The sequence below is a fragment of the Acipenser ruthenus genome, unplaced genomic scaffold, assembly GCF_902713425.1.
Source record: "Acipenser ruthenus unplaced genomic scaffold, fAciRut3.2 maternal haplotype, whole genome shotgun sequence".
Taxonomy (NCBI): Eukaryota; Metazoa; Chordata; class Actinopteri; order Acipenseriformes; family Acipenseridae; genus Acipenser; species Acipenser ruthenus.
This window is the reverse complement of record NW_026708273.1, coordinates 43328-64947: the sequence shown is the minus strand read 5'-3', so window position 1 is coordinate 64947 and position 21620 is coordinate 43328. Positions and strand designations below refer to the sequence as shown.

The window sequence follows — 21620 nt, the reverse complement described above, 5'->3', positions numbered from 1 at the left end:
ATTCCCTAATAACACTTGCAATGCATTATGACTTCAAAGGTATGACTTTAAGTCTATGACATTATTATTTATTGATTTTATTTTGTTTTATTTCTTTGATCACCAACTGCCACGACAACACACTCGTTTTTTTATGCAGTACTCCTGACGAACTTCACCCATTGCCCGCATCGTACCGGCTTTTAAGGTAGCTTGTGTTGGAGCAGCAGGACAAGCTCGCCATCCCGCCCGCTGCTTTCCTGCATTACTGCTAACCAAAACCGTTCGCCGAAACAAAAATAGGTAAATAGGTAACCTATTTACCATGGTATCTCTCCCCTGGGTGCCTTGTGTTTTGCGCCGGCTGCTCTTGATCTCCGTGAACGCACCCGCTGTCTCCAAACCTTGCAGAGCAGCACATTGAAGTGCTTGAAAACACAGCACAACATTCCCTAATAACACTTGCAATGCATTATGACTTCAAAGGTATGACTTTAAGTCTATGACATTATTATTTATTGATTTTATTTTGTTTTATTTCTTTGATCACCAACTGCCACGACAACACACTCGTTTTTTTATGCAGTACTCCTGACGAACTTCACCCATTGCCCGCATCGTACCGGCTTTTAAGGTAGCTTGTGTTGGAGCAGCAGGACAAGCTCGCCATCCCGCCCGCTGCTTTCCTGCATTATTGCTCACCAAAACACAACGCACCCAGGGGAGAGATACCATGGTAAATAGGTAACCTATTTACCATGGTATCCCTCCCCTGCGGCGGCTGCTCTTGATCTCCGGCTGCTCTTGATCTCCGTGAACGCACGCGCTGTCTCCAAACCTTGCAGAGCAGCACATTGAAGCGCTTGAAAACACAGCACAACATTCCATAATAACACTTGCAATGCATTATGACTTCAAAGGTATGACTTTAAGTCTATGACATTATTATTTATTGATTTTATTTTGTTTTATTTCTTTGATCACCAACTGCCACGACAACACACTCGTTTTTTTATGCAGTACTCCTGACGAACTTCACCCATTGCCTGCATCGTACCGGCTCATAAGGTAGCTTGTGTTGGAGCAGCAGGACAAGCTCGCCATCCCGCCTGCTGCTTTCCTGCATTATTGCTCACCAAAACACAACGCACCCAGGGGAGAGATACCATGGTAAATAGGTAACCTATTTACCATGGTATCCCTCCCCTGCGGCGGCTGCTCTTGATCACCGGTTGCTCTTGATCTCCGTGAACGCACGCGCTGTCTCCAAGCATTGCAGAGCAGCACATTGAAGCGCTTGAAAACACAGCACAACATTCCCTAATAACACTTGCAATGCATTATGACTTCAAAGGTATGACTTTAAGTCTATGACATTATTATTTATTGATTTTATTTTGTTTTATTTCTTTGATCACCAACTGCCACGACAACACACTCGTTTTTTTATGCAGTACTCCTGACGAACTTCACCCATTGCCCGCATCGTACCGGCTCTTAAGGTAGCTTGTGTTGGAGCAGCAGGACAAGCTCGCCATCCCGCCCGCTGCTTTCCTGCATTATTGCTCACCAAAACCGTTCGCCGAAACAAAAATAGGTAAATAGGTAACCTATTTACCATGGTATCTCTCCCCTGAGTGCCTTGTGTTTTGCGCCGGCTGCTCTTGATCTCCGTGAACGCACCCGCTGTCTCCAAACCTTGCAGAGCAGCACATTGAAGCGCTTGAAAACACAGCACAACATTCCCTAATAACACTTGAAATGCATTATCCCTTCAAAGGTATGACTTTAAGTCTATGACATTATTATTTATTGATTTTATTTTGTTTTTTTTCTTTGATCACCAACTGCCATGACAACACACTCGTTTTTTATGCAGTACTCCTGACGAACTTCACCCATTTCCCGCATCGTACAGGCTCTTAAGGTAGCTTGTGATGGAGCAGCAGGAGAAGCTCGCCATCCCGCCCGCTGCTTTCCTGCATTATTGCTCACCAAAACACAACGCACCCAGGGGAGAGATACCATGGTAAATAGGTAACCTATTTACCATGGTATCCCTCCCCTGCGGCGGCTGCTCTTGATCTCCGGCTGCTCTTGATCTCCGTGAACGCACCCGCTGTCTCCAAACCTTGCAGAGCAGCACATTGAAGCGCTTGAAAACACAGCACAACATTCCCTAATAACACTTGCAATGCATTATGACTTCAAAGGTATGACTTTAAGTCTATGACATTATTATTTATTGATTTTATTTTGTTTTATTTCTTTGATCACCAACTGCCACGACAACACACTCGTTTTTTTATGCAGTACTCCTGACGAACTTCAACCATTGCCCGCATCGTACTGGCTTTTAAGGTAGCTTGTGTTGGAGCAGCAGGACAAGCTCGCCATCCCGCCCGCTGCTTTCCTGCATTATTGCTCACCAAAACACAACGCACCCAGGGGAGAGATACCATGGTAAATAGGTAACCTATTTACCATGGTATCCCTCCCCTGCAGCGGCTGCTCTTGATATCCGGCTGCTCTTGATCTCCGTGAACGCACCCGCTGTCTCCAAACCTTGCAGAGCAGCACATTGAAGCGCTTGAAAACACAGCACAACATTCCATAATAACACTTGCAATGCATTATGACTTCAAAGGTATGACTTTAAGTCTATGACATTATAATTTATTGATTTTATTTTGTTTTATTTCTTTGATCACCAACTGCCACGACAACACACTCGTTTTTTTATGCAGTACTCCTGACGAACTTCACCCATTGCCTGCATCGTACCGGCTCATAAGGTAGCTTGTGTTGGAGCAGCAGGACAAGCTCGCCATCCCGCCCGCTGCTTTCCTGCATTATTGCTCACCAAAACACAACGCACCCAGGGGAGAGATACCATGGTAAATAGGTAACCTATTTACCATGGTATCCCTCCCCTGCGGCGGCTGCTCTTGATCACCGGTTGCTCTTGATCTCCGTGAACGCACGCGCTGTCTCCAAGCCTTGCAGAGCAGCACATTGAAGCGCTTGAAAACACAGCACAACATACCCTAATAACACTTGCAATGCATTATCCCTTCAAAGGTATGACTTTAAGTCTATGACATTATTATTTATTGATTTTATTTAGTTTTTTTTCTTTGATCACCAACTGCCATGACAACACACTCGTTTTTTTATGCAGTACTCCTGACGAACTTCACCCATTTCCCGCATCGTACAGGCTCTTAAGGTAGCTTGTGATGGAGCAGCAGGAGAAACTCGCCATCCCGCACGCTGCTTTCCTGCATTATTGCTCACCAAAACACAACGCACCCAGGGGAGAGATACCATGGTAAATAGGTAACCTATTTACCATGGTATCCCTCCCCTGCGGCGGCTGCTCTTGATCTCCGGCTGCTCTTGATCTCCGTGAACGCACCCGCTGTCTCCAAACCTTGCAGAGCAGCACATTGAAGCGCTTGAAAACACAGCACAACATTCCCTAATAACACTTGCAATGCATTATGACTTCAAAGGTATGACTTTAAGTCTATGACATTATTATTTATTGATTTTATTTTGTTTTATTTCTTTGATCACCAACTGCCACGACAACACACTCGTTTTTTTATGCAGTACTCCTGACGAACTTCAACCATTGCCCGCATCGTACCGGCTTTTAAGGTAGCTTGTGTTGGAGCAGCAGGACAAGCTCGCCATCCCGCCCGCTGCTTTCCTGCATTATTGCTCACCAAAACACAACGCACCCAGGGGAGAGATACCATGGTAAATAGGTAACCTATTTACCATGGTATCCCTCCCCTGCGGCGGCTGCTCTTGATATCCGGCTGCTCTTGATCTCCGTGAACGCACCCGCTGTCTCCAAACCTTGCAGAGCAGCACATTGAAGCGCTTGAAAACACAGCACAACATTCCATAATAACACTTGCAATGCATTATGACTTCAAAGGTATGACTTTAAGTCTATGACATTATTATTTATTGATTTTATTTTGTTTTATTTCTTTGATCACCAACTGCCACGACAACACACTCGTTTTTTTATGCAGTACTCCTGACGAACTTCACCCATTGCCTGCATCGTACCGGCTCATAAGGTAGCTTGTGTTGGAGCAGCAGGACAAGCTCGCCATCCCGCCCGCTGCTTTCCTGCATTATTGCTCACCAAAACACAACGCACCCAGGGGAGAGATACCATGGTAAATAGGTAACCTATTTACCATTGTATCCCTCCCCTGCGGCGGCTGCTCTTGATCACCGGTTGCTCTTGATCTCCGTGAACGCACGCGCTGTCTCCAAGCCTTGCAGAGCAGCACATTGAAGCGCTTGAAAACACAGCACAACATTCCCTAATAACACTTGCAATGCATTATGACTTCAAAGGTATGACTTTAAGTCTATGACATTATTATTTATTGATTTTATTTTGTTTTATTTCTTTGATCACCAACTGCCACGACAACACACTCGTTTTTTTATGCAGTACTCCTGACGAACTTCACCCATTGCCCGCATCGTACCGGCTCTTAAGGTAGCTTGTGTTGGAGCAGCAGGACAAGCTCGCCATCCCGCCCGCTGCTTTCCTGCATTATTGCTCACCAAAACCGTTCGCCGAAACAAAAATAGGTAAATAGGTAACCTATTTATCATGGTATCTCTCCCCTGGGTGCCTTGTGTTTTGCGCCGGCTGCTCTTGATCTCCGTGAACGCACCCGCTGTCTCCAAACCTTGCAGAGCAGCACATTGAAGCCCTTGAAAACACAGCACAACATTCCCTAATAACACTTGCAATGCATTATGACTTCAAAGGTATGACTTTAAGTATATGACATTATTATTTATTGATTTTATTTTGTTTTATTTCTTTGATCACCAACTGCCACGACAACACACTCGTTTTTTTATGCAGTACTCCTGACGAACTTCACCCATTGCCCGCATCGTACCGGCTCTTAAGGTAGCTTGTGTTGGAGCAGCAGGACAAGCTCGCCATCCCGCCCGCTGCTTTCCTGCATTATTGCTCACCAAAACACAACGCACCCAGGGGAGAGATACCATGGTAAATAGGTAACCTATTTACCATTGTATCCCTCCCCTGCGGCGGCTGCTCTTGATCACCGGTTGCTCTTGATCTCCGTGAACGCACGCGCTGTCTCCAAGCCTTGCAGAGCAGCACATTGAAGCGCTTGAAAACACAGCACAACATTCCCTAATAACACTTGCAATGCATTATGACTTCAAAGGTATGACTTTAAGTCTATGACATTATTATTTATTGATTTTATTTTGTTTTATTTCTTTGATCACCAACTGCCACGACAACACACTCGTTTTTTTATGCAGTACTCCTGACGAACTTCACCCATTGCCCGCATCGTACCGGCTCTTAAGGTAGCTTGTGTTGGAGCAGCAGGACAAGCTCGCCATCCCGCCCGCTGCTTTCCTGCATTATTGCTCACCAAAACCGTTCGCCGAAACAAAAATAGGTAAATAGGTAACCTATTTATCATGGTATCTCTCCCCTGGGTGCCTTGTGTTTTGCGCCGGCTGCTCTTGATCTCCGTGAACGCACCCGCTGTCTCCAAACCTTGCAGAGCAGCACATTGAAGCGCTTGAAAACACAGCACAACATTCCCTAATAACACTTGAAATGCATTATCCCTTCAAAGGTATGACTTTAAGTCTATGACATTATTATTTATTGATTTTATTTTGTTTTATTTCCTTGATCACCAACTGCCACGACAACACACTCGTTTTTTTATGCAGTACTCCTGACGAACTTCACCCATTGCCCGCATCGTACCGGCTCTTAAGGTAGCTTGTGTTGGAGCAGCAGGACAAGCTCGCCATCCTGCCCGCTGCTTTCCTGCATTACTGCTCACCAAAACCGTTCGCCGAAACAAAAATAGGTAAATAGGTAACCTATTTACCATGGTATCTCTCCCCTGGGTGCCTTGTGTTTTGCGCCGGCTGCTCTTGATCTCCGTGAACGCACCCGCTGTCTCCAAACCTTGCAGAGCAGCACATTGAAGCCCTTGAAAACACAGCACAACATTCCCTAATAACACTTGCAATGCATTATGACTTCAAAGGTATGACTTTAAGTATATGACATTATTATTTATTGATTTTATTTTGTTTTATTTCTTTGATCACCAACTGCCACGACAACACACTCGTTTTTTTATGCAGTACTCCTGACGAACTTCACCCATTGCCCGCATCGTACCGGCTCTTAAGGTAGCTTGTGTTGGAGCAGCAGGACAAGCTCGCCATCCCGCCCGCTGCTTTCCTGCATTATTGCTCACCAAAACACAACGCACCCAGGGGAGAGATACCATGGTAAATAGGTAACCTATTTACCATGGTATCCCTCCCCTGCGGCGGCTGCTCTTGATCTCCGGCTGCTCTTGATCTCCGTGAACGCACCCGCTGTCTCCAAACCTTGCAGAGCAGAACATTGAAGCGCTTGAAAACACAGCACAACATTCCCTAATAACACTTGCAATGCATTATGACTTCAAAGGTATGGCTTTAGGTCTATGACATTATTATTTATTGATTTTATTTTGTTTTATTTCTTTGATCACCAACTGCCACGACAACACTCTCGTTTTTTTATGCAGTACTCCTGACGAACTTCACCCATTGCCCGCATCGTACCGGCTCTTAAGGTAGCTTGTGTTGGAGCAGCAGGACAAGCTCGCCATCCCGCCCGCTGCTTTCCTGCATTATTGCTCACCAAAACACAACGCATCCAGGGGAGAGATACCATGGTAAATAGGTAACATATTTACCATGGTATACCTGCCCTGCGGCGGCTGCTCTTGATCTCCGGCTGCTCTTGATCTCCGTGAACGCACCCGCTGTCTCCAAACCTTGCAGAGCAGCACATTGAAGCGCTTGAAAACACAGCACAACATTCCCTAATAACACTTGCAATGCATTATGACTTCAAAGGTATGACTTTAAGTATATGACATTATTATTTATTGATTTTATTTTGTTTTATTTCTTTGATCACCAACTGCCACGACAACACACTCGTTTTTTTATGCAGTACTCCTGACGAACTTCACCCATTGCCCGCATCGTACCGGCTCTTAAGGTAGCTTGTGTTGCAGCAGCAGGACAAGCTCGCCATCCCGACCGCTGCTTTCCTGCATTATTGCTCACCAAAACACAACGCACCCAGGGGAGAGATACCATGGTAAATAGGTAACCTATTTACCATCGTATCCCTCCCCTGCGGCGGCTGCTATTGATCTCCGGCTGCTCGTGATCTCCGTGAACGCACCCGCTGTCTCCAAACCTTGCAGAGCAGCACATTGAAGCGCTTGAAAACACAGCACAACATTCCCTAATAACACTTGCAATGCATTATGACTTCAAAGGTATGACTTTAAGTCTATGACATTATTATTTATTGATTTTATTTTGTTTTATTTCTTTGATCACCAACTGCCACGACAACACACTCGTTTTTTTATGCAGTATTCCTGACGAACTTCACCCATTGCCCGCATCGTACCGGCTCTTAAGGTAGCTTGTGATGGAGCAGCAGGACAAGCTCGCCATCCCGCCCGCTGCTTTCCTGCATTACTGCTCACCAAAACACAACGCACCCAGGGGAGAGATACCATGGTAAATAGGTAACCTATTTACCATGGTATCCCTCCCCTGCGGCAGCTGCTCTTGATCTCCGGCTGCTCTTGATCTCCGTGAACGCACGCGCTGTCTCCAAACCTTGCAGAGCAGCACATTGAAGCGCTTGAAAACACAGCACAACATTCCATAATAACACTTGCAATGCATCATGACTTCAAAGGTATGACTTTAAGTCTATGACATTATTATTTATTGATTTTATTTTGTTTTATTTCTTTGATCACCAACTGCCACGACAACACACTCGTTTTTTTTTGCAGTACTCCTGACGAACTTCACCCATTGCCCGCATCGTACCGGCTCTTAAGGTAGCTTGTGTTGGAGCAGCAGGACAAGCTCGCCATCCCTCCCGCTGCTTTCCTGCATTACTGCTCACCAAAACCTTTCGCCGAAACAAAAATAGGTAAATAGGTAACCTATTTACCATGGTATCTCTCCCCTGGGTGCCTTGTGTTTTGCGCCGACTGCTCTTGATCTCCGTGAACACACCCGCTGTCTCCAAACCTTGCAGAGCAGCACATTGAAGCGCTTGAAAACACAGCACAACATTCCCTAATAACACTTGTAATGCATTATGACTTCAAAGGTATGACTTTAAGTCTATGACATTATTATTTATTGATTTTATTTTGTTGTATTTCTTTGATCACCAACTGCCACGACAACACACTCGTTTTTTTATGCAGTACTACTGACGAACTTCACCCATTGCCCGCATCGTACCGGCTCTTAAGGTAGCTTGTGTTGGAGCAGCAGGACAAGCTCGCCATCCCGCCCGCTGCTTTCCTGCATTATTGCTCACCAAAACACAACGCACCCAGGGGAGAGATCCCTCCCCTGCGGCGGCTGCTCTTGATCTCCGGCTGCTCTTGATCTCCGTGAACGCACGCGCTGTCTCCAAACCTTGCAGAGCAGCACATTGAAGCGCTTGAAAACACAGCACAACATTCCCTAATAACACTTGCAATGCATTTTGACTTCAAAGGTATGACTTTAAGTCTATGACATTATTATTTATTGATTTTATTTTGTTTTATTTCTTTGATCACCAACTGCCACGACAACACACTCGTTTTTTTTATGCAGTACACTCTTAGAAAAAAGGGTACAATATAGAACCCTAAAAGGTTCTATCTGCTGGTATAGATTTGGAACCATTTTGAAGTGCTATATGGAACCTTTTAAAATGGTTCTTTGGAAGAACCCTGCATTAGAGGTTTAATAAAGAACCACCATGGTTCTTATATTAATGGTATAATACAGAACCATATTGGTTCCTCTGAAGAACCTTCTATTGAGGTTTAATATAGAACCATAAGAGTTACACTATTGAACCTTACAATTAACATTCTATGGAGGGTTGTTTGGTTCATCTGGGAAAAAACAAATGTATACCTTTAAGAGCTCTTCACATCCTTTAGAATCCCCCAACCTCAGAAGTGTAAGTGCTTTGATAAATCACTCAATTCAGGATGCCAACAATTTATTTATTAAACATTTATATAACAATTTATTGTTTTTACAGGTTAAACCATTAGAGCAGTTTCAGTTTCAGGTTTAGTTATATACAGTTTTACACAGTTTTATTCAACCTGTGTGTTTTTAATAATTAAACCATATTATTTACACAGTGAAAAAAAGGGTCTCGCAGCAAACTGGAAAATAAATCTATGCATCCCACAGATTTTCCTGAAACTTACACAAAATACATTTTCAAGAACATGTAATAGACCTTGAAAAAGCTGAGATAAAATGTATATTGAAACTGATGAACGTGGGTTTCTTTTTTCTTATTCATTTTTTGGTGGCACAAATTAGAAGAGCTACAGTACAGTATTTAGATCAGAGCTTATTATGAGTTTATGATATCTATAAATTAAGACTGAATGTTTATTAGTTTTTTGAGATCAAAACTTCTATTAAAAACAATTTACATTTGTTATAAACAATTAATTTTCTAATCAGCCATTTACATTTAAAATAAATACTTTTTTTGATATGTACAATTACATTTTTATATCAAACATTCTGTTTTTGTAATCAAATTAAATAGTTGACACAATAAATTCATTTAATTTCAGATTAAATGTTAAAATGGCATTCCATCAGATCAATATAATTATTCCCCAAGTAAAAGTGCAGTTATTTGACTGTACATCTTTAACACTGGCAAAGGTACTTTGTCAGAGGTACTCAGCTTCATGAAGTACCTTTCCATGAAAGTCAGAAAATTTTTTAGAGCTTTAGGATACTCAATGCCCAAGGAAAAATAAAGAGAAAAAATACATTCAACAGCAAGGGTGATATCTATTCCTGGATAATCACTGAGTATCTCAATTCCATCAACACAAACAGAGATGTCATCTGCTGCCAATGGGCTTGTTGTTCCCTTGAAAACGATAGTTGGCGTAGGTGATGGTGGTACCTGTATAGATTTTAAAATAATAATAATTAATAACTTCATTCAACAATAAATTATGTGAAATTGTACTTCAGCAGCATCTCACCATACCTACAAGCAGTGGCGGCTCGTGTGGTGGGGCTGCGGCTACTTTAAAGGGATTTCGTAATATTCCTCCCTTTAAAAACATTTAAACTGTCGGATCTCACTTAAAACAGCGAGGAACGTCTTAAACTCCTGTTAATTGCCTACAAGTCTCCCTCATAATTCATTAAGTACACATTTATGGCAAGCCAAATTAAGAGATACCTTTAAATATTTAACAGATATCTTTAAATATTTCAAAATATCCTTAAATCAGTTGAATATATCTTAAAATATTTTGAAATAATTAGAGATATCTTAACATATTTTAAGATATCTCAAAATGGTTTACAGATATCAGGAATTAATTTGGAGATATCTCAAACTCATTTTGAGATATCTCTAAATGATAATTTGACTTTGTATTTAACATTGAAAACATCAATTCAGTTAAGCTACATTTAGAAAGTAGAGCTCAATTAACTTACTTGGTCAACAACAAACAACAGATTTTCCCTCTCTCGAAACAAAGCTGGCAACAGCAACAATGCAGCATTCATTCTCAGTCCTAAAAAAACAAATAGGGTATCAGATCATATACAAAGTACAAAGCAAACGGAAGAATGTTGAGCAACCCTGGTCTGAGAGGTACAGGATCTTTGGCTTTGCATTCCACCAGTGCTCTCAGTTACATTCATGAATTCATTATTTGCTAAACTGCACAGATAAAGAATAGTTTAAATGATTTAAAGGTACCTAAAAAAACACACACAAGACTGTAGCTCTCCAGGACCAGGACTGACCACCACTGATACAAACGTTATTGTGGATTGGAGCAAAAAAATGTTAAGAACAGTATCAACAAAGTTTCTAAAAATCTGTTCATGCAGGTTTTTCGCATTGGTTTTTATGCCCCTGTGAGAGTTAAATACCAGCTATCTTCCCCATGAAATATTATGCTCTAAGTGTATGAAATGAAGTTGCATCATTTTCTGTTTAATAGTTATTTATAGATCCTATTCTGAGATAGGTCAAAACAATTTGATGTACAATAAATATTTCTTATACATTACCATTTTCCTGTGTCTTATCTGAAGCATCTTCAATGTAGGACATCACAGTAGTTAGAAGATGCCCACTAGAAAGTCTGAAAATAGGATCTACCATTCTGGATAGGCCACTCATTAGGTTCCGTTCCAAGTTTACTCCAAAACGTAGTTCTACTTCGTGCAACAGCTAAAATACAGATGCTAAAGTTATTATTATATTTATTTATTTATCATATGCCTTTATCCAAGGCGATATACACAGCTGTAAAAAAGAGTTGAATACTTACAAATAATGTAGTAGTTAAAAAAATCAATAAATAAAACAAAATCAAACTAAACTGAATGCGAGCAGAAAGAAGTTGCATGGGAAAAACCAGGAGCAGTGGAGTTTTGTAAAAGCTGGAGCAGGTGGATTGCTGATGCAGAAAGGTCACCTAGGAGGACTAATTAAAGTGATTATACATGCTTATAACTAAAAATATTAATTTCTGATCAATCACCATAGTAGAGTAAAAACTAGTACCTACCAGTTTAGGATGCTTTAGGAATGGAAACAGACCAAGGACTTCTTCAGTGGACTTCTTCTCCATCATTCTTTCCCGAGTGTGTACAGTACTATGCTCGTCTTCTCCTGGGAACTCCTCACTTTGCATCTGCAATATGTATCATAACGTTAAGTAATTCAATACTTATGATCAGGCATTTACTGCATGTATTCTCTGTGCTTTTCTTTACTCTGGAAAAATGCTAAAGATCAAGTACTCTCCATGAAAGCCAATTAGCTAATAAACTACACAATCGCATGTATGTACATATATAAAGTATGTAATTCTATTTCAATCTATTTCTGTCAATGCAGATCCAAGAGTTAGGCTTACAGATTCTCTTCTCTTTTCCATGAGCGGTTGCTGTTGCTCTGGTGCACGCTTCCTTCCTCGACCCACAGCACCAAACTTTTTTTTCATGTCTTCTACAGTCTCCACTGAAATAAGTGTCTTTCTCTCTTTTTTGAATTAATTTCTCAGTATTTCAAGTAGAGTAGCCTGAAACAATGATAGAAAGTTAAACCTATGTCCATTATCTGGCTATAAAAAATACATATCAACTAGTAAAAATATATTTAACGCTGCATAATTTTGACAAATTAATGTTTATTCGACTATTTCTTTTATGAATATAACTACCAAATGTATACTCACATATCCAGTTTGGCTGTCATCCCTTAGAAATCTGTACTTACAGCACAAAGTACTTAGCACAGTACTGTACATTATGTGGTCTGGATACCTAAATATACAGATTAGAAAATAATATAGGCAAATGAATTGTAAGTGAATTGTAAGAAAAATATATATTTGAGAAATAATGTCATGAAATACAGTTGCATTTTACAATTGCTTTAATTTACAAAAAAACATGCTGAAAAGCATTATCAAAATGAATTTAATAAAACTTTTTCTCTTGAATAAAATATTGCTGTTATGATAGATTTTAAAAAAAATAGTAATCCTTTTAAAAATGAATATGCTATTTTATGTTATGTAATTATTCTAAAATTGGTTGCCTATGTATCTAAAACAAACACCGAAATCTCAGTTCTTACAGCGTATATTTGCTGAGGTCATCAAACAGAGTCTGTATTAGAGCTGCACGAAGGGCAGATTTGTCTTTTGATTTGAAACCAATGTCCTTTCTATCAAGGGCCATCTGTACAACTGGAGGAAATATAGGCAATGTATAACATGCGGTCCAAACATGAACACTTGTTGAGGTTTGTGGCACTTCTCTGCATTCTACTGGTAGCACCTTCTCTGAAACAATATGCTCATTTGCTTTTGTTCTATGAAAATACAAAAAACAACAAAAAAAACAATATTTCATAATTTTAATCACCTGAAAATATCTAAAGACTTGATATTTAAACAGAGCCTTATAATATAACAGCCATATTAATTTTCTACACAGAAGTTTAAAACCATACATTCCCAGTCCTCATTTTCAGGAATTAAACTAGTGAAAATACCTCTCTCTCTCTCTCTCTCTCTCTCTCTCTCTCTCTCTCTCTCTCTCTCTCTCTCTCTGTGTTTCCATAAAAAAATGTACTCCCATAATATACATCTTTCTTACAATACAACATTACAATACAAAAAGCGTACTGGTAGTAGTAATTTATACTTTTCAAAGTGATTCCTGTATAGTATGTGGTATTTAAATGTAAATACTAAAACACAACAATAGACTAACATAATGTATAATATATTTGTCATTACATACCTTTTAAGGTTCTCGAGAGCCTTTAAAAATTTGACTTGGTCCTTCATAGTTCGGAAGATTTTTCCAATCATATGTTCTGTCAGACCTAAAAGAGTCTCACCATCTATTTCTTCACCTAATGAACAAAAAAACATAACATTAATCAGAAAAATAAGCACCAATGTTAACCTGCCATTGTAATTAATTTCACAGTTTTAAATGCAAGCAGTACCTTATACACAGTATGATGAGGTGCAATATATAAACATCCATCACTGTCTTCATAAGCATCGAGTGCATGGTAGTCAACTTCATTGCCAGCTGTTAATGTACACCACTCATGCAAAGCCTCTATTTTGAAGGCATGAAGGTGAGAATTAAATTCCAGACCAAAATACAGTTTCCCACACAAAATCCATGTACACCTAAACTGAATGATATGCAAGATTTTGAAAAAAATGGGTAAATCCTCATGGACTACATCGACAATGAAGTAATCCTTGACTTCGTATTTCACGTGATCCACAGTTAGTTTCTTTACTTTCAGTATGGTTTCATCAGCTTCAAGTTCACTGGCTTGAATATTGCATTTTTCAAGAATAATGTCTTTCAAAGATGTAGATGATAGCTGAACAACACAAGACCCTTCTTGCTCATATGACTGATGCAAAGCATCTGCACAACAAAAATCCCAACACTGTCTTTGTTGATGTCTTTTTGCTAAAGTAAAGCAGATGTTCCGGAAGTTGCACACATTTCTTGCAAGCCGCTTAAAGTACTGGTGCTTTCCTTCAAAACGTAAGCACCAAAGTGATCGAAGTGGTCCAAATTCAGCTAGCAATCTGGGGTAGTGTACCAAGTAATGCAATTTTGGTATAAAATTACCAGGATACAGTCTATTAAATTCACTGAGAAATTCTCCAATTAAAATCTGCAAATGTGAAAGTGATGACTTTTTCACAACAGGAGACATTACAAAGTCTACTATTTCACGAAACAGAAGGTAGTGCTGCCAGTGTTCATCTTCTGTTGGGACAAAATGGCCAATTAGAAATGGAAGAAATTTAAACATGCACCATTTTTGAATGGCAGTGCCAGGAAAAGTACCAGCATTTAAATGCTTTGATGACAATTTAACTGGCTTTCCTTTCTTGTCATTTTGTCCAAAGGAAAATAAATCAAGTTCAGTGTTAATGTTTTGAACAGAAACAATCTGTCTTGAATGCAACGTGAGCAAAAGTTGTCGTAAAAGTAATGGAATAACTCCTTCAAGGATATCATGCATAACATCTGGAGGGAAAGAAGTTGTAGTGTCAAAATACGGTAGCTGTTCAAACGTACATTCAGCAACAACTCCATACGCTATACTGGCAACTTCTGCATTAACCTCCCGTGAATGCAAATGTGATCTGTGAGCATCAGATGCTCGAATTATCAAATCATCCTCAGAGTACTTGTCTGAAATCTCTTCATGCAATATCATGCAAAATCTGCATATACGCCCACAGTTAAATGAACGTTTAAATCCTGCCAAAGCATGAGATGAAAGGTTGTCCCCTGATATTGTTACTACAGCTCCACAAAAATGTCTAGTTTCACCATTTACTGTTACTTGAATACCATCTGTGAACAACACTTTTAGGTCATTTATTAAAGGTTGTAGTATGTCACTATAACTGTATTTGGTCTGCAAAAGTTTGTATTTTACTAGAACACACAAATAAATGTGACTTAGTTGTGATCTGTATTTCACAGATGCATTTCCTAAAGTAAAATAGAAAGCACAAACTTTATGAATTGTTTTTTTGGAGCCCAAGGGGTTAACAACCTCAAATTCATCTGTATATAGGTGAATCCCAAGAAAGTGAGAATTTCGGGGAAATTGTTTCTGAAAAATGTCACTGTCACAGAAGTCACGTAAGTAATCGCCAGGTTTTGATTCAGTTTCTCTGTTTACACATTCCCAGATGTCTTCCTGTTTAAGAAGGTCCAAGATCGGTACATAATAAAAGGAAAATGTGATACAGGTTCAACAAGTCCTAGAGTTTCTTTGCAAAACTCAACCAATTTATAGTCTGTGGCAACAAAGTCTACTGCTTTGTTCAGGACATTTTCTTCAGCTAATAGTTTGCTAAGCTGTTCATAACCTGGCGTGGAGCAACCTCCACACCTCACCCTCTCTTAACTGGAGTCCCCCAAGGGTCAGTCTTGGGTCCTCTCCTGTTCTCTCTCTACACCCGCTCCCTGGGCCCCCTCATAGCATCCTATGGTTTCTCATACCATTTCTATGCTGATGATGCTCAGATTTTCCTCTCCTTCCCCACCTCTGACTCCACCATCTCCTCCCGTATCTCTACCTGTCTGTCTGCTATTTCCTCCTGGATGCACTCGCATCACCTCAAACTCAACCTCTCTAAAGCTGACCTCCTTTTCTTTCCCTCCTCCTCCCCCTCCTTTGATCTCTCTATCTCTGTTCCTCTGGAATCTACCACACTCTCTCCCTCTTCCTCAGCTAAGAACCTTGGAGTCACCCTGGACCCCTGCCTCTCTTATTCCCAGCACATCTCCACTCTGGCACGCACTTTCTTCCTGAGCAACATCCGAAGAATCCGACCCTTCCTCACAAACTATGCTACCCAGCTCCTGGTCCAGGCCCTGGTACTCTCCCGCCTAGACTACTGCAACTCCCTCCTGGCTGGCCTCCCTGCATCCGCCACCCGTCCACTCCAGCTCATCCAGAACTCTGCTGCCCGCCTGGTGTTCTCTCTGCCTCGCTTCGCCCACGCTACTCCACTACTCCGCTCGCTCCACTGGCTCCCGATCACCGCTCGCATCCAGTTCAAGACTCTTGTACTAGCCTACAGATGCCTTGATCAGACTGCACCCAGCTACCTCCAGACCCTCATCTCTCCCTACACCCCCACTCGACCTCTCCGCTCCGCCTGCACTAGAAGACTGGCTCTACCTCCGCTACGCTCCCCTGCCTCCCGAGCCCGCTCCTTCTCCACCCTTGCTCCGCAGTGGTGGAACGACCTTCCTACAGATGTCAGGACTGCCCAGTCCCTGACCACATTCCGGCGCCTCCTTAAGACTCACCTCTTCAAACAGCACCTGTAGAACTCCTCTGTTGTATCCTGGGACACTATCACCCTTCATTTAAATATGCTTTATTTTGCTCTTATCTGCCCCCCTATTTTACTGCATTTAATCCTGTACCTCAGAATATTGTAATCTGCCAAGTGTTTAATCTGTAGTATTTTGTACTTAATCATATCCTGATGTAACTATCACTATTTAATCATATCCTGATGTAACTTTCACTATTATCTGCTGTATTATTGAATTGTGGTTTGTCACACTTGAAAAAATTATTGTATTTCTTGTTCTTATTGTATGACTTGTATTGTAACACTTGAATGTATTTGTATTTGCTTGCGATTGTAAGTCGCCCTGGATAAGGGCGTCTGCTAAGAAATAAATAATAATAATAATAATAATAATTCTCTTCAACATTGAAGCCTGCTTCATTTAAACACTGTCTAATTAGTTGTGAATAATTTTCATGAAAATAATCTAGAATGAATTGTAAATTATGAACCAAGCTGTCCTGGACTACTTTAGGTAGTAAATGCTTTTCTTGGATTTTTAAAATAAATGTGGCAATATTTTTTGTTAGCTCAAACTGGAAGTCATGCACAGACACCTGACTGAAATTTTCACTACAGACAGAAAGCAAAGCAGTGTCAGAGTCTCTATTACTTTCTGGATCTGCATAATCATTGTTACAATCCAAGGATGTTGACTGCTGTCCTCTGATGTAATTTGTGTGATGTTTATAATTATGCTTTCTCAAAGAATTGACGGTTCCAAACTGTTTTCTGCAGTTTTCCACACTACATCTGATAGTGAAATGAGGAATGTGTTGGTGAGCAAGCTCTAAATGAGACAAATATTTTTCAACTGTGTACTTTATGACACTACAATAAGTACATTTGTAGACTGGCATATCAATTTTGCACCTGTAAATGTTGCCGTGAAGTTGCCCAGACCTAAGCCAGAAATCCACTCCACTACATTTTCAACAGTCCATTCCTCCACAGCTGACTTTTCCATATTGTGCTACCAGGCATTCACCTTTGAATCTGAAAAAAATGACAAGACCGTTTACATGAGTATTATGTTGGAAAGATACATCTTATAAGTTTTCAATTAAAAGTTTTTTCAAATTTGGAAATACAGTTTTATTGTAAGCTTACATTCTGTGTTATTATTAACTATGATCATTATGCAGTTTAATGGCTTTTTTGAGACCGATATAACCGATTTTCTATATTATTATTATTATTATTATTTATTTCTTAGCAGACGCCCTTATCCAGGGCGACTTACAATCGCAAGCAAATACAAATACATTCAAGTGTTACAATATAAGTCATACAATAAGAACAAGAAATACAATAATTCTCAAGTGTGACAAACCACAATTCAATAATACAGCAGATAATAGTGAAAGTTACATCAGGATATGATTAAATAGTGATAGTTACATCAGGATATGATTAAGTACAAAATACTACAGATTAAACACTTGGCAGATTACAATATTCTGAGGTACAGGATTAAATGCAGTAAAATAGGGGGCAGATAAGAGCAAAATAAAGCATATTTAAATGAAGGGTGATAGTGTCCCAGGATACAACAGAGGAGTTCTACAGGTGCTGTTTGAAGAGGTGAGTCTTAAGGAGGCGCCGGAATGTGGTCAGGGACTGGGCAGTCCTGACATCTGTAGGAAGGTCGTTCCACCACTGCGGAGCAAGGGTGGATAAGGAGCGGGCTCGGCAGGCAGGGGAGCGTAGCGGAGGTAGAGCCAGTCTTCTAGTGCAGGCGGAGCGGAGAGGTCGAGTGGGGGTGTAGGGAGAGATGAGGGTCTGGAGGTAGCTGGGTGCAGTCTGATCAAGGCATCTGTAGGCTAGTACAAGAGTCTTGAACTGGATGCGAGCGGTGATCGGGAGCCAGTGGAGCGAGCGGAGTAGTGGAGTAGCGTGGGCGAAGCGAGGTAGAGAGAACACCAGGCGAGCAGCAGAGTTCTGGATGAGCTGGAGCGGACGGGTGGCGGACGCAGGGAGGCCAGCCAGGAGGGAGTTGCAGTAGTCTAGGCGGGAGAGTACCAGGGCCTGGACCAGGAGCTGGGTAGCATAGTTGGTGAGGAAGGGTCGGATTCTTCGGATGTTGCTCATATGAGTTTTCAACTCTTAAGTCTAATAATAATACTGTAATTATTACTGCTGCTCTTCAGTTTGAGATTATATATATATATATATATATATATATATATATATATATATATATATATATATATATAAACTACTCATTGCTAATTGGTGTTGAACAAGGCTAGCCTACATACGACTCCTCCCCTTCAGTCGCTTCAAAATGTAAAACCCGGACTTAAAATATGTGAATTTTTTTTCTCTCAAAAAACATTAACATGACAAATATGAAATAAATAATAAAAATAGGTTTAGAATATACCCGCATCCACCACAGCGAGCCGTTAGCCTTTTTGAAAGTGAACGTTCTCCAGCTCTGAAACTGGAGCGGCCATTGTGCTCGAGCGCTCCGAAATTCAACGGTTTTAGGAACGGTTAGACTGCGCTCTGGCACAGATTGAGTTTACCAACGCATATATATATATATATATAATATTTTTTTAAAGAAACGGGCTAGTCCTAACTAATGAATGTCTTATATATATATATATATATATATATACATTACATCACTACCACAAATTAAGCCACACTCTACAGTACAGTATTTTAACGTTATTATTTTACAATATTACAAAGTAAATACAAGTAATGGGAAGCTATCGAAGATTGCTTCAGATTGTATGGGTGACAAATTAAACAGTGTAGCTTTAAAAATACATCATTAAAAAGTATATTTTCCCCCTAAAAAACACAGTAATTTGTGTGTGCCTCACTGACTTTGTAACAGAGGTTGAATCTTTAATCGTAGTCTACTTACAGTGAAGCCATTAAAGTTACTAAATGTATCTCAAATGTAATAGTTACATAATCTAGAATTCGGCGTTAATCAATAAAACATACGAACAATAGTAATAATAACAATTATGACACGACTATATTTGATCGGCTTTCGGAGCTGCGTCTTGAAAAAAAAAAGAAACTTCCAGAAGTATTTTTTTTTCTTCAATTCTGACTATTTGATTATCGTTTTCAGTCATTGGTAAAATTACCTCAAAATATAAAATTGACCCACATAATTAATAAAAGCAAAACCTTTTTTGTTTGCTCATGAATGTTTTACAGTTATCTTTTTTAAAAGTTTTCATCGATTAACCATTTCAAAAATCAAGTATAATATAAATTAACATTATTAGGATTATTAATAGACCTTACCCACCTCAACACTTGTCGCTGTGAGGAAAGGCATTCTGTGCTGTGAAGAAAATACCCGCCTCGAGCGGTGTGGGTTCCTTGGCAGCGATTGGTTGAGGAGGCACTCTCTGTTGCTGGGGCAGCTCCAAAGGGAAAGCTCACTGTTCGTGGACCTCTGTGGACTTTTTCTGCTTTAGTGACGTATCTATAGCTTGAAAGTCTCAAACAGATTCTCCTCAGCGATGTATGACAAATATTATGTAGTGTGATGCATGTAAATGTTACATATTAATTTGTTATATGTATATTTTTAATTAGCTAAAGATAATGTCGTTATCCAAGCCGTTACACGACTGGAATCAATAAAACGAATGTTATATTATTCAGTATGATTAAAGGGGCTTAAGAACCGTTAAACCTTAAAGAAAGAATAAGTGTGAATGAGTACAATGACACACTAACATATTGTTTAAATTTTTTTCTAAGAGTGTATACAATATTTTACTCTATGCATTCTTTTCTGTTGAGCACTCCTGACACCGTTGAAACGGTGAGTCTCAGGTCGCCTGCGGATACATAAATCCAATCATTGCGTCTGAACCTGGTGTGTAATCCCAAGGTAACTGCTCACTTTTAACACGATTTAAGACGTTAATTCACGTTTTAAGTAATACAGTGTCCCCTTCAAACATGTTAAAGGAGAGATTCGGAAATAACATTCAAAACTATGCGCGAGTAAAAACCATCCTAACACCAAACATCCCCCCCCCAAAAAAAGAAAAAAAAATAACAATTATATATATATATATATATATATATATATATAATTGCTTGCCCCGCTAGCTACGATATGGAGTCTTTCCATCAACCTCCGGTTGCTTCATTCCGGAGGTGCATGCAATTTATATTATATATATAATATATATATATATATATATATATATATATATATATATTATTGTTATTTTTTTTTCTTTTTTGGGGGGGGGGGGGGGGGGGGGGGTGTTAGGTGTTAGGATGGTTTTTACTCGCGCATAGTTTTGAATGTTATTTCCGAATCTCTCCTTTAACATGTTTGAAGGGGACACTGTATTACTTAAAACGTGAATTAACGTCTTAAATCGTGTTAAAAGTGAGCAGTTACCTTGGGATTACACACCAGGTTCAGACGCAATGATTGGCCAGTATACAATATTTTTCTCTATGTATTCTTTTCTGTTGAGCACTACTGACACCGTTGAAACGGTGAGTCTCAGGTCGCCTGCGGATACATAAATCCAATCATTGCGTCTGAACCTGGTGTGTAATCCCAAGGTAACTGCTCACTTTTAACACGATTTAAGACGTTAATTCACGTTTTAAGTAATACAGTGTCCCCTTCAAACTTTTTAAAGGAAAGATTCGGAAATAACATTCAAAACTATGCGCGAGTAAATACCATCCTAACTCCTAACATCCCCCCCCAAAAAAAGAAGAAAAAAAATAACAAATATATATATATATATAATTGCATGCCCCGGTTTCTACGATATGGAGGCTTTCCATCCACCTTCGGTTGCTTCATTCCGGAGGTGCATGCAATTTATATATATATATATATATATATATATATATATATATATATATATATATATATATATATATATATATATATATATATGCCCCGGTAGCTAAATGCTTAGTTACGGCTCTGGGCAAAACCAAAGCCCATGGCCAGTATACAATATTTTTCTCTATGCATTCTTTTCTGTTGAGCACTCCTGACACCGTTGAAACGGT

General features: G+C 39.9%; 1 long non-coding RNA gene across 3 annotated transcripts; it reads right to left on the bottom strand.

Annotated features, from left to right (window-relative positions):
* Positions 1-9180: 9180 nt before the first annotated feature.
* On the bottom strand, positions 9181-20204 carry LOC117435377 (uncharacterized). Of its 3 annotated transcripts, none has more exons than XR_009324079.1 (10): positions 19867-20204; positions 17457-17579; positions 13670-13788; positions 13459-13573; positions 12788-13024; positions 12384-12471; positions 12063-12227; positions 11712-11837; positions 10624-11371; positions 9181-10075 (listed from the first exon to the last, which is right to left on the bottom strand). It is a non-coding gene; the product is annotated as an uncharacterized LOC117435377 (long non-coding RNA). The 3 variants fall into 3 exon arrangements; XR_009324078.1 differs by lacking the exon at positions 13670-13788 and having other exon boundaries at positions 10624-10703; positions 11209-11371; positions 19867-20202; XR_009324077.1 differs by lacking the exon at positions 13670-13788.
* Between the last annotated feature and the right edge of the window lie 1416 nt (positions 20205-21620).